The sequence below is a fragment of the Oncorhynchus masou genome, chromosome 13 (genome assembly GCF_036934945.1).
Source record: "Oncorhynchus masou masou isolate Uvic2021 chromosome 13, UVic_Omas_1.1, whole genome shotgun sequence".
NCBI classification, from domain to species: Eukaryota; Metazoa; Chordata; class Actinopteri; order Salmoniformes; family Salmonidae; genus Oncorhynchus; species Oncorhynchus masou.
Window position 1 is genome coordinate 47,906,633 of NC_088224.1, and position 14,074 is coordinate 47,920,706.

The 14,074-nt window shown below is 43.9% G+C and overlaps 1 protein-coding gene across 1 annotated transcript in view; it reads left to right on the forward strand.

The window, feature by feature from the left end:
- Positions 1-14,074, forward strand: part of LOC135553345 (collagen alpha-1(IV) chain-like) — a 52,126-nt gene that overhangs the window by 26,299 nt on the left and 11,753 nt on the right. The window lies entirely within an intron of this gene.

Below are 14,074 nucleotides of genomic sequence, written 5' to 3' on the forward strand. Positions count from 1 at the left end.
AGTTAAAATATCAAAACAAACTCTGAACCAATTAAATTAATTTGGGGACAGGTCGAAAAGCATTAAACATTTATGGCAATTTAGCTAACTAACTTGCAGTTGCTAGCTAATTTGTCTTATTTCGGTAGCTTGCTGTTCCTGGCAAATTTGTCCTGGGATATAAACATTGAGTTATTTGTATCGTTGCACAAGGCGAGACCCAGATGCAGGTTGACCGGGGTGTCGGCGGTGGATGTCAGTGATGAGGGCTGGGTCCAGGATGTCTCTCGTGGGAACCCAGCACCGCTCCTCCGGGCAGTAACCCTCCCAGTCAACCAGGTGCTGGAAACCCCTGCCCTGTGGTCAAACACCCAGGAGATGTTTTCATGTGTAGGCCGGATGACCATCAATGACACAGGGTGGGGGAGGCAGAAGACAAAGAACAGTTAGACACAGGCTTAATCTTAGACAAATGGAAGGTAGGGTAAATACGGAGGGTACGGGGTAACACAAGACTCTGGAGATGAGAAAAGGACCAATGAAACGAGGGGACAGTTTGCGGGACTCTACCCGAAGGGGCAGGTCCCGTGTGGACAGCCATACCCTCTGTCCAATGCGGTAGCAGGGAGCTGGAGTCCGGCGATGGTCCACTTGTCGACGATACCTGGAGCTGGTCATGAGAACAGCCCCCCTGGCTCTTCTACAGGTACAGCGACAGACAAATATCTGGGCAGAGGATACGCTAATCTCCTGTTCTTGTTCCAGGAAGGGTGTTCCGGGCATACTCCACCCAAACCAGTTGTCGTCTCCAGGTTGTGGGATTGGTTGAGACCAGGCATCTCAGGGTGGTTTCCAGGTCTTGTTTGGCTCGCAGACAGACGGACGGCCCCAGTCACCAGACACTCCTCTGTACTCCTCCATAGATTTGGTCTCTGGTCTGGACAGAGAATACAACTGACTCCGAGGTGGTGTAGTGCCTGGGAGAAGATCAATGGCACAGTCATAAGGACAGTATGGGGGGAGGGAATTAGCACGTGCCTTACTGTAGACCTCCAGGAGGTCATGGTACTCAGTGGGAATGGCAGAGACATCCACAGTCTTGCTAACGTCCTGAGGAAGACAACATGGGAAAGGCTGTGCTGCTTGAAGGCAATGGGAATGACAAAAAGGACTCCAACCCAGGATGGAGCTTGTGGTCCAGTCAATCACAGGATTGTGTTTTTGTAGCCAGGAAAATTCCAAAACGACTGGAACATGGGGAGATGCAATGAGGAGGAACTGTATGGTCTCACTGTGGTTACCAGAAACCCGTAATTGAATGGGCTATGGGTTACTTCCCCTATAGAGCAGCACATGGGCACAGAGAGAGGCTGAGTGGGAATACCAAGCTCCAAAGCTATCGTGGCATCCATAAGACATTCATCAGCCCCAGAGTCAATGAGCACTCGGAGACTTGGATTGGTCTTCCCACAGCAGCACAAGCACAACAAAGGGTGTGCGGTGATGGGAATTAGGTATCTCCCAGTCTGATTCACCATAGTACTGGTACCCACTAGAGACAAGGGTTTCCTAATAGGACAGGTAGCTATAAAATGTCCTGCCTTTCCACAGTACTGACAACAGTAACCGTTCATCCTCCGTGAGGACAACCTAGCTCTTCCCAACTGCATTGGCCCAGGAGTATCCAACTCACCTATCATAGATTCACGAGACGGCTCGGGTGGCTTCGAATCCTCTCAGAAAAGCTGCCTTTGAAAACTTCCTGATTCCCTCAAAGGTGAACGAGCCATAGTGGGTACACGAGTGTGCCCGAGACCAGACCTCCTCTCACTCCTATGTTCCCTTAGTCGTCCATTGATTTTGATGGTTAAGGCGATAAGGGAGTCGAGGTCCACCGATAATTCCCAAGAGCTAGCTCATCCTTTACATCCTCAGATAATCTGTGCAGGAAAGTATTGAAAGAGTCTCCGGATTCCAGGCACTCTCGGCGGCCAATGTGCGAAAATCAACAGCGTAGCCTACCACAGTACGGGAGTTTTGACTTAAATCAAGCAGTTTACTGGCCGCCTTTCTCCCAGATACCGGATATTCAAATACTGTTCTCATCTCTGCCATGATTTTACCTGAAATGCACAAGGTCCTCTACTCCGACAATTAATCCACACACAAAACGGTCAACCGAATCGTTTTTAAGTCATCTCTCCTCCTTCCAGGCTTTTTCTTCTTTGGACTTTATATGGCGATTGGCATCTAACTTTCATAGTTACCATGATGATCGACCAAACTCGGTTCATCTTCTTTGGGTATCTGCTTCTATAAACCAATGAGGAGATGGGAGAGGCAGGACTTGCACCGCATTCAGCGTCACAATGTATTGGTAACACCAATACATGGACATAACAACAGCTCTTTTATGCCATGTCATGTCATACAATGACTAAGCCCATGAATTTTGTCTGACCGGGTGACCAAAGGTATATTACTATGGCCCTGAGTTTTTCCATGTTAGGTCACATGGTCAGGAAAAAGGCATTATTCCTAGCTATTGATCTATTATCCTTTTTAGTAGATCAGTCAATCTGGATTGAATGCTTAAAATCTATTTCCTTGTTAAAGGCTTTCATCAATGCTAAATCAAACAATGTTGGGATGATAGACAAAGTTTAATTTAGACTTTTAAGGCAATGTTCAAGGTGTAAAAGGTCAAATCTGATGAAAATTGATATAATGGAAATAGTAATCGGTTTAGGGAAAATAACTTTAATTCTGAACAAAAATTATCAAACATAAACAGACTATGGAATGGATGCATTAATAGTTACTTTTCATACAGTTATTATGCTTTAAGACATTCAAATATACAGAAAATATGAAAATTCAAATGTGTTCAGCTACAGTTGTGGTCCTTAGCCCACTAAGGATCATTCTTAGATGATAGACCCTATCAGAAAACTGCGGGAGACCCTACTGAACCAAAATAACTTTACCCTGTAAGAATCTGACTTTCTGGGCCAGAGATATTGAAACTGTAATGCCATTTCTAAGGGGTAAAATGTGTGGCCATAGATTCTCGCCAAATTTACTGAGTATATCGATACAGACTGACAATTTAATCATTTATACATACTTTGGATTATAGTTACTTTTGGCATAATAATTATACTTTTAGGCTTTAACAATGCATATATACAGTAAAAGCATGTGCATAATTTTCTCAGACAGTGTAAACCTCTCAAACTACTCAAAGACACTTCTGAACAATAAGCACTTTACTTTGTGAGGATCGGACATTCTGAGGCAGAGATATTGGCGTGAGATATTGAAACTAATGCGGTCAAAGTGGACATTGTTGGGGTAATGATAGATTTTGTCCATATTCACATCCATATGACTAACATCCAGATGTATTCTTAAATATACTGTACATACTTGGAAAATGGCAACGTCCATCATTACAATTTACATTACAGTACTTTTTGTCAAGGCGGTTTTACATTGTATGGGGAGATTTTATTCTAATGATTTTTTGGGGGGGTCATGTCCTTTTATGTCTTTGGATCTGTAGGGTCCCTATGGTATACCAGGCTCTACATAGCCCAAGGGGGAGAAAGGTCCCATGTCCCCAGGAAACAGGGGGCCTGTGGGCTCACCCGGGGATCCAGGAGTTCCTGTGAGCGATTGGACTGAAAGGGTCCCTGGATAGCCAGGACTGAAAGGCCAACCTTTCGTTAATCTGATGACTGTTATTTATTTAATCAATGAACTACGTTTAATTGTTACCTGATTAAATTAATCATGTAACAATTAACTCATTAGGATTTGGGGCACCACGGACGAGATTGTTTAAAGAGTTACCTGAATTCATCTCTAAAGGTCTTTACCTATCACATCCAAAAAACAGTCAACGTATTAAACATTACCTCTTATCATATCTTCATTCTGAACAGTCGTAACCTCATGCATCTGTAAAAGCCGCAGCCTTACTCATGATTCAGTACTACACACATTGGTTTAATTATTTATTTACTAGCTAACTAAATAATAACACAGAAGTAACATACACCCTTTACATGAGACAACAGTCCCTAGTGGACTGACACAATATGATGGCTTGTTACAACGGCGAGGGGGGGTGACAGAGAGAGAGGGACACTTATCGTTTACACATTTCAGAACTATTCTCATGTTAATCATATACTTTTCTCATGAACCGCCACCTGTTTTCAATAAGAAATCATTGATTTATTTTCGTGTGAGTGCCTTTGTTCGCCGTTTATCTCTGTCCGAACCAGGCCTTTCCTGGTCTAATATTAATCCTTGTTGGCAATCCTTTTATGCACTCTGAACAAAAGGGACAGTTCTGTCAGTCTGACACGCTCTCTGACCTCACTTGGGGAGTGGCTACTTAATATGAACAGTGTATAGGAGATAGATTCTCTTACACCTCCTAAAATCACAATTTGTAATGACATCACAAAATAAAAACCAATATGACATTAGTTTTCTATAGCTCCCCACTGACCATTCCCCACATTCTTATGATAGATTTATTGTTCCAGTATCCACTTTTAACAAAGGCATTCCTTTTGTTCATACTGGAGGAGAGAAAAAGGCCCCTGCTGTAATTTACAACAGGGTGTGAACTGTCGACCATCCAGTAACTCCCTTCCCCCCCCTCTGTGGGCGAGAGAGGCCTCGTTACTGCCATCCCCTCCAGTCTGATATGACCCATTCTGATCCTCACAGGACAGTCATGACTAAATATATTCAGTAAGCAAATATCAACATACTGTACTAAATATCAACATACTGTATTGGGCTCACCCATATTGAGAACTTGCATCTAATGCACAATTGTGCGGTTTCGCGACATTTGTTCATTTTGGTATAGCCTGTCCCCCTTATAGAATTATCAGCTGTTGTCAAAAACACTTGGGTCTGAAAATAAGATTCTCTTCCTCAATAGCATACAACGTATTCCTAGTACATGTAGATGAAAAGCCGAATTGAATATGACATCCTGGTATTTGTAATTCTAAGATGGCGTAGCAGTCAAGACGTCTTTGTCCTGCCGTGTCCCTTGTATATATCGTTTTACATATTTTTCGTCGCATATCCTTTAAAATATTTTGCTAAACCTCATCTAAATACTCTCCTGCAACCCGCCTCACCCAATGTGGTGTGGATCTGCTTTTTTCCCCCTAAAGTATTTATATTTACTTCGGATCTGGAATCCCTCAACTGAAGCTAGCCAGCTAACTACCAGATATTAGTCAGCAAACCATTGCCAGCGGTCATCAGCTAACCTTCAGCTCGTGACTCTACGTGACTCTAACCAGACTATAACGGACCTGTTATTTTTATCCCCGGATTCCTACCACAAACTGAACATTTTCATCTGGATCTTCACAATTAGCTAACTGCAATCCGGGAGGACCACTCCTGGCTAGCGTTTCCATCCCAGAGCAAGCACCAATTTAGCTTGAAGCTAGCCCGGACAGTGCTCCTGTGCTACCACCGAAGCATGCTCCTGGGCTACAATATCGGCCTGCTTGCTACCTAGAGCTACTTGGAACCCTACTAATTCCACGACTGGTCTATCGACGTCACTGCACGAAGAGGCAAAAACAGTCTTACCACCATCGCGACGACCCCCCCCAAAGGCTAACTTTCCCCTGCTATCTGCTTGCTTGCTAACCCGGTCTGCTAACTGCTAAACTGAACGTGCTAGACGGCCAGTTCGTATAGTCTTTAGCCGTACCCTTATCCTACTTCTCCTCTGTTCCTCTGGTGATGTGGAGGTTAATCTAGGTCCTGCAGTGCCTAGCTCCACTCCCACCCCCCAGGTGCCCCGGCCATCCTACAAACTAAGCTTGATGCCCTCAATCTCACACAAATTATCAATCAACCTACCAGGTACAACCCCAAATCAGTAAACACGGGCACCCTCATAGATGTCATCCTAACTAATTCGCCCTCCAAATACACCTCTTCTGTTTTCAATCAAGATCTCAGCGATCACTGCCTCATTGCTTGCATCCGTAATGGGTCTGCGACCAAGCGACCACCCCTCATCACTGTCAAACGCTCCCTGAAACACTTATGCGAGCAGGCCTTTCTAATCAACCTGACCGGGGTATCCTGGAATGACATTGACCTCATCCCGTCAGTAGATGATGCCTAGCTATTCTTTAAAAGTGCCTTCCTCACCATCTTAAATAAGCATGCCCCTCTCAAAAAATGTAGAACTAGGAATAGATATAGTCATTGGTTCATGCCAGACCTGTCTGCCCTTGACCAGTACCAAAACATCCTGTGGCGTTCTGCAGTAGCATTGAATAGCCCCTGTGATATGCAACTTTTCAGGGAAGTTAGGAACAAATATACACAAGCAGTTAGAAAAGCTAAGGCAAGTTTTTTCAAACAGAAATTTGCATCCTGTAGTACTAACTCAAAAAAGTTCTGGGACACTGTAAAGTCCATGGAGAATAAGAGCACCTCCTCCCAGCTGCCCACTGCTCTGAGGCTAGAAAACATTGTCACCACCGATAAATCCGCTCTAATTGAGAATTTCAATAAGCATTTCTCTACGGCTGGCCATGCTTTTCACATCGCTCCCCCTACCCCGGTCAACTGCCCGGCACCCTCCACAGCAACCCGCCAAAGCCCCCATCATTTCTCCTTTACCCAAATCCAGATAGCCGATGTTCTGAAAGAGCTGCAAAATCTGGACCCCTACAAATCAGCCGGGATAGACAATCTGGACCCTCTCTTTCTAAAATGATCTGCCAAAATTGTTGCAACCCTTATTACTAGCCTGTTCAACCTCTCTTTCGTATCGTCTGAGATTCCCAAAGATTGGAAAGCTGCCGCGGTCATCCCCCTCTTCAAAGGGGGTGACACTCTAGACCCAAACTGCTACAGACCTATATCTATCCTACCCTGTCTTTCTGAGGTCTTCTAAAGCCAAGTTAACAAACAGATTACTGACCCTTTCGAATCCCACCATACCTTCTCCGCTATGCAATCTGGTTTCAGAGCTGGTCATGGGTGCACCTCAGCCACGCTCAAGGTTCTAAACGACATCATAACCGCCATTGATAAGAGACATTACTGTGCAGCCGTATTCATCGACCTGGCCAAGGCTTTCGACTCTGTCAATCACAACATTCTTATTGGTAGACTCGACAGCCTTGGTTTCTCAAATGATTGCCAAACCCACTGGCTACAGGTTATCTACAAGTCTCTGCTAGGTAAAGCATTTACATTTTACATTTACATTTAAGTCATTTAGCAGACGCTCTTATCCAGAGCGACTTACAAATTGGTGAATTCACCTTCTGACATCAGTGGAACAGCCACTTTACAATAGTGCATCTAAATCATTTAAGGGGGGTGAGAAGGATTGCTTTATCCTATCCTAGGTATTCCTTGAAGAGGTGGGGTTTCAGGTGTCTCCGGAAGGTGGTGATTGACTCCGCTGTCCTGGCGTCGTGAGGGAGTTTGTTCCACCATTGGGGGGCCAGAGCAGCGAACAGTTTTGACTGGGCTGAGCGGGAACTGTACTTCCTCAGTGGTAGGGAGGCGAGCAGGCCAGAGGTGGATGAACGCAGTGCCCTTGTTTGGGTGTAGGGCCTGATCAGAGCCTGGAGGTACTGCGGTGCCGTTCCCCTCACAGCTCCGTAGGCAAGCACCATGGTCTTGTAGCGGATGCCGGGAGGAAGAGCACCTCCGTCTTGCCGAGTTTCAGCTTGAGGTGGTGATCCGTCATCCACACTGATATGTCTGCCAGACATGCAGAGATGCGATTCGCCACCTGGTCATCAGAAGGGGGAAAGGAGAAGATTAATTGTGTGTCGTCTGCATAGCAATGATAGGAGAGACCATGTGAGGTTATGACAGAGCCAAGTGACTTGGTGTATAGCGAGAATAGGAGAGGGCCTAGAACAGAGCCCTGGGGGACACCAGTGGTGAGAGCGCGTGGCGAGGAGACAGATTCTCGCCACGCCACCTGGTAGGAGCGACCTGTCAGGTAGGACGCAATCCAAGCGTGGGCCGCACCGGAGATGCCCAACTCGGAGAGGGTGGAGAGGAGGATCTGATGGTTCACAGTGTCGAAGGCAGCCGATAGGTCTAGAAGGATGAGAGCAGAGGAGAGAGAGTTAGCTTTAGCAGTGCGGAGCGCCTCCGTGATACAGAGAAGAGCAGTCTCAGTTGAATGACTAGTCTTGAAACCTGACTGATTTGGATCAAGAAGGTCATTCTGAGAGAGATAGCGGGAGAGCTGGCCAAGGACGGCACGTTCAAGAGTTTTGGAGAGAAAAGAAAGAAGGGATACTGGTCTGTAGTTGTTGACATCGGAGGGATCGAGTGTAGGTTTTTTCAGAAGGGGTGCAACTCTCGCTCTCTTGAAGACGGAAGGGATGTAGCCAGCGGTCAGGGATGAGTTGATGAGCGAGGTGAGGTAAGGGAGAAGGTCTCCGGAAATGGTCTGGAGAAGAGAGGAGGGGATAGGGTCAAGCGGGCAGGTTGTTGGGCGGCTGGCCGTCACAAGAAGCGAGATTTCATCTGGAGAGAGAGGGGAGAAAGAGGTCAGAGCACAGGGTAGGGCAGTGTGAGCAGAACCAGCGGTGTCGTTTGACTTAGCAAACGAGGATCGGATGTCGTCGACCTTCTTTTCAAAATGGTTGACGAAGTCATCTGCAGAGAGGGAGGAGGGGGGGGAGGGGGAGGAGGATTCAGGAGGGAGGAGAAGGTGGCAAAGAGCTTCCTAGGGTTAGAGGCAGATGCTTGGAGTGGAAGAAAGTGGCTTTAGCAGCAGAGACAGAGGAGGAAAATGTAGAGAGGAGGGAGTGAAAGGATGCCAGGTCCGCAGGGAGGCGAGTTTTCCTCCATTTCCGCTCGGCTGCCCGGAGCACTGTTCTGTGAGCTCGCAATGAGTCGTCGAGCCACGGAGCGGGAGGGGAGGACCGAGCCGGCCTGGAGGATAGGGGACATAGAGAGTCAAAGGATGCAGAAAGGGAAGAGAGGAGGGTTGAGGAGGCAGAATCAGGAGATAGGTTGGAGAAGGTATGAGCAGAGGGAAGAGATGATAGGATGGAAGAGGAGAGAGTAGCGGGGGAGAGAGAGCGAAGGTTGGGACGGCGCGATACCATCCGAGTAGAGGCAGTGTGGGAAGTGTTGGATGAGAGCGAGAGGGAAAAGGATACAAGGTAGTGGTCGGAGACTTGGAGGGGAGTTGCAATGAGGTTAGTGGAAGAACAGCATCTAGTAAAGATGAGGTCGAGCGTATTGCCTGCCTTGTGAGTAGGGGGGGAAGGTGAGAGGGTGAGGTCAAAAGAGGAGAGGAAAGCCCTGCCTTATCTCAGCTCACTGGTCACCATAGCAGCACCCACTCGTAGCATGCTCTCCAGCAGGTATATCTCACTGGTCACCCCCAAAGCCAATTCCTCCTTTGGTCATCTTTCCTTCCAGTTCTCTGCTGCCCATGACTGGAACGAATTGCAAAAATCTCTGAAGCTGGAGATTCACATCTCCCTCTCTAGCTTTAAACACCAGCTGTCAGAGCATTTTACAGATCACTGCACCTGTACTTAGCCTATCTGTAAACAGCCCAGCCCTATCTACCTACCTCATCCCCATACTGGTATTTATTTATTTATTTAGCTCCTTTGCACCCCAGTATCTCTACCTGCACATTCATCTTCTGCCGATCTACCATTCCAGTGTTTAATTGCTCTATTGTAATTACTTCGCCACCATGGCCTATATTTCCTTAACTTACCACATTTGCACTCACTGTATATAGACTTTTTGTTTTCTTTTGTTCTACTGTATTATTGAATGTATGTTTTGTTTATTCCATGTGTAGCTCTGTGTTGTTGTATGTGTCAAATTGCTACGATTTATCTTGGCCAGGTCGCAGTTGCAAATGAGAACTTGTTCTCAATTAGCCTACCTGGTTAAATAAAGGTGAAATAAAAAATAAATAAATCTAACATTTAAAGCATACATACCCATATTGAGAATGTATCATCTAATGCACAATTGCTGTCATGTCTTGTTATGTCTGTTCCTGTCCTTTCTCTTCACTCTGTCTCTCTCTGCTGGTCTTTTTAGGTTACCTTCTCTGTCTCTCATTCTTCAGCTGTTCTACATCTCCCCTAACTAGCTCATTCACTCTTTCCCACCTGTTCTCTATTCCCCCTCTGATTAGGTCTCTATTTCTCTCTCTGTTCCTGCTACTTTCAGTGTCTGATTCTTGTTTGTGTTTTTGATGCCAGAAGCAAGCTGTCGTCTCGTTTGCTTCCACCTTGTCCTATCCTGTCGGAGTCTGCCTGGCAGGTGCATCCTGCATTATACTAACGTTCTTTTTGTTCCATTGACTACGTTGGAAGAGGATTTATGCCATTCCTGTTTTTCATTAAAGAACTCTGTTTTCTGTTAAAACCGCTTTTGGGTCTTCACTCAAGTACATAACAATTGCGCTGTTTCCCAACATTTGTTCTTTTTTGTATAGCCTGTCCCCCTTATAGAATTATCAGCTGTTGTCAAAAACACTTGGGTCTGAAAATAAGATTATCTTCCTCAATAGCATACAACGTATTCCTACTACATGTAGATGAAAAGCTGAATTGAATATGACATCCTGGCATTTAAATACTGTTATATTTCCACATACATTATCAACCTACTACTTAGAACGCAAATTTGGATATTCAGACATGACCACATTAATTCATATCTCTAATTGATGAATGTCTGTGCTGAAAACAAACATCATCAAATGAGCAGTTGATTTGATTTTGATTTGATTTGCATCTCTTTTCGTCCCCATTTGGACTAAACTTCCAAGACTCCTTAAACACTAAAATACAATTTATAATACTAACACACTATTACAAACATACATAATACTAGCATAATGACCCAATAAATACTCAATCTAAAAAATATTGATTCTTCATCTACTATAGTCACACAACATTTCTATATACTATATTTAAATTGTTTTAAAATAATGTTTACATTTATATATTGAAAGGTTTCTAGTTTGCTCAGTTAATGTATTCCATTTCTGTATTGCTCTAAATCGAAATGTTCTTTTGCCTATTCTCTTTTCTGTCTGGATAATGCATAGATGGTGGACAATCTATTCCTAGTATTTACGGAATGTCTGTTTTTTTACCAACTGAAACCTGTTGTGAATAGAACTTGGCCGTTTTAAATTATGTATATTATAAAATAAAATAAGCATGTTTTTTTCAATTACCTTGTCGATTGATGACCAACCAAGAACACTGCGTATGACTGCAAGAGAATAACCATATCTCCACCTTAAAACAAGCAGTTAATTAATTAACGCCCATATTGAATTGTGTATTATTTGGTGTCAAAAATAGTTATTTAGAGCCTTGAGATACAGAAGCACACTCCCAGGTTTGTATTCGCTCCCGAGTGAAGTTCCTCCTGATACAGATTTAGGATCAGCTTCCTCTCCATAAATCCTAACCCTAACCATTGGTGGGGGAAATTAGAAACTGACCCAAGATCACCTGGCACACTTGCATGCATCTGGCTGATCTGGCTTGTAACCATTATTCCATTAGTCCACTAAAACAAGAGTTTCTATTGGACAAATTAATTTCTTTTGCTTCCACTTAAGGAAACTTTTGTAACAAAAGCAGGGGAATGAATACATCCTCTGATCACCGGCACACTCAGTTCACTTTCATAGCAATCACAAACGGCATCATCACTTTTCTTGTTGTATTATTCCTTCTCGCATCTACGCACTCTCATTCTCAACTTTTCCATTCGCTTGTGGACTTCAGTGCACAGCACAACAGCTGTCTGTTACCTGGCGAAAAAACCTCTCCAAGCGAAACCTTCATACCAAGACCAGATGGAGAGCACACACTACACCGGTTTTAAGTTTTCTGCACTGGTTGCCTGTGAGTTAGATTTCGTTTTAAGGTTCTTCTATTGGTAGGTCCCAGTAGTCCCTCAGGTCCTCTGGCACTGGCCGTTTAACTATTCCAAAGAATAGGACCAAGATGAATGGAGAGCCAGCCTTTAGTAATTATGCCTCCAGCCTCTGGAATATCCTGCCAAAGAATATAAGCAGGGCCAAATCTTTGGACAGATCTTAAACTTTTCCTTCTTTTTCTTTTATAGTGTTTCAGTTTTTATTGTTATTGTTTTATTTTTTTGTGCACTTTTGTTTGTGGTAAATATTTCCGTTTTTCTTTGCATTGTTCTGCATTAGTTTTTTTTCCCGTGAAGCACATTGTGTTGCATTCCATGTTTGAAATGTGCTGTGTAAATAAAGCTTGATTTGTTTTGACCAAAATGCTAACCGCTACACAGCCTTTCGCTGACACCATATTAGCAAACATCATAGTCAACATAGCTACTAGAACTAACGCGTTAGTAAACCAACAAACCAATCCATGTGTATAATCATGCAGTTGTAATGGATGTGAAACGCTAGCTTAGTTAGCGGTGGTGCGCGCTAAATAGTGTTTCAATCGGTGACGTCACTTGCTCTGAGACCTTGAAGTAGTAGTTCCCCTTGCTCTGCAAGGGCCGTGGCTTTTGTGGAGTGATGGGTAACAATGCTTCGTGGGTGACTGTTGTTGATGTGTGCAGAGGGTCCCTGGTTCGCGCCCAGGTATGAGCGATGGGACGGTCTAAAGTTATACTGTTACACAGTACAGTGTACAGCAAGCAGTTTAGCAGTTACACCGGTAGGTACCATGGCAATAAATTAAATAAAATCGAAAGCTTACCTTTACTTGGAAGAGTTGCAGTGTTGGATAGCATTAGCCAGCTAGCTAACATAAATAGCATTCCTCTCTGTTTGAGTCAAGTTGTGAGTAGGCTAAATTAGCTGCATCAGCTAGCTAAGTAAGTAAAAGGTAAACTAAGAAGAATCAAATAAAAAATGTTGACACAGGTGTTATCACAGGTGCAAAATATGTGGACAGAGGAGCTCTAACAGTTCCTCTGTCCAGTGTCTGTGTTATTTTGTGTTCTTAATTTTTTTTTTATTGACCAGTCTGAGATATGGCTTTTTCTTTGCAACTCTGCCTAGAATGACAGCATCCCGGAGTCGCCTCTTCACTGTTGACGTTAAAACTGGTGTTTTGCGGGTACTATTTAATGAAGCTGTCAGTTGAGGACTTTTGAGGAGTCTGTTTCTCAAACTAGACACTCTAATGTACTTGTCCTCTTTCTCAGTTGTGCACCGGGGCCTCCTACCTCTCTATTCTGGTTAGAGCCAGTTTGAGATTTTCTGTAAATGGAGTAGTACACAGCGCTGTATGAGATCTTCAGTTTCTTGGCAATTTCACGTATGGAATAGCCTTCATTTCTTAGAACAAGAATAAACTTGACGAGTTTCAGAAGAAAGTTATTTGTTTCTGGCCATTTGAGCCTGTAATCAAACCCACAAATGCTGATGCTCCAGATGCTCAACTAGTCTAAAGAAGGCCAGTTTTGTTGCTTCTTTAATCGGACAACAGTTTTCAGCTGTGCAAACATAATTGCAAAAGTGTTTTCTAATGATCAATTAGCATTTTCAAATGATAAACTTGCTAACACAATGTTCCATTGGAACACAGGAGTGATGGTTGCTGATAATGGGCCTCTGTACGCCTATGTAGATATTCCATTGAAAATCAGCCGGTTCCAGCTACAATAGTCATTTACAACATTAACAATGTCTACACTCTATTTCTGATCAATTTGATGTTATTTTAATGCACCAAAAATTCTAATGGACCCCAAACATTTGAACGGTGCTGTGTATAGATAATATGGACAGTGTAAGAATAGCAAAGGCGTGACAAGCAGTAATTATATAGGATGAGCCTGGACTATAATACAGTATATAATATATTCCTATAATCCACAGTGGGTAAAACAGTATGTAAACCTAATTAAATTGACCAGTGTTCAATGACTATATACGTAGGGAAGCAGTCTCTAAGGTACAGGGTAGCGTACTGGGTGGTAGCCGGCTGTTAACAGTGACTAAGTTCAGGGCAGGGTCATTTTTTAAAGAACAGACACTGTGGCAGAGGGTCTGTGA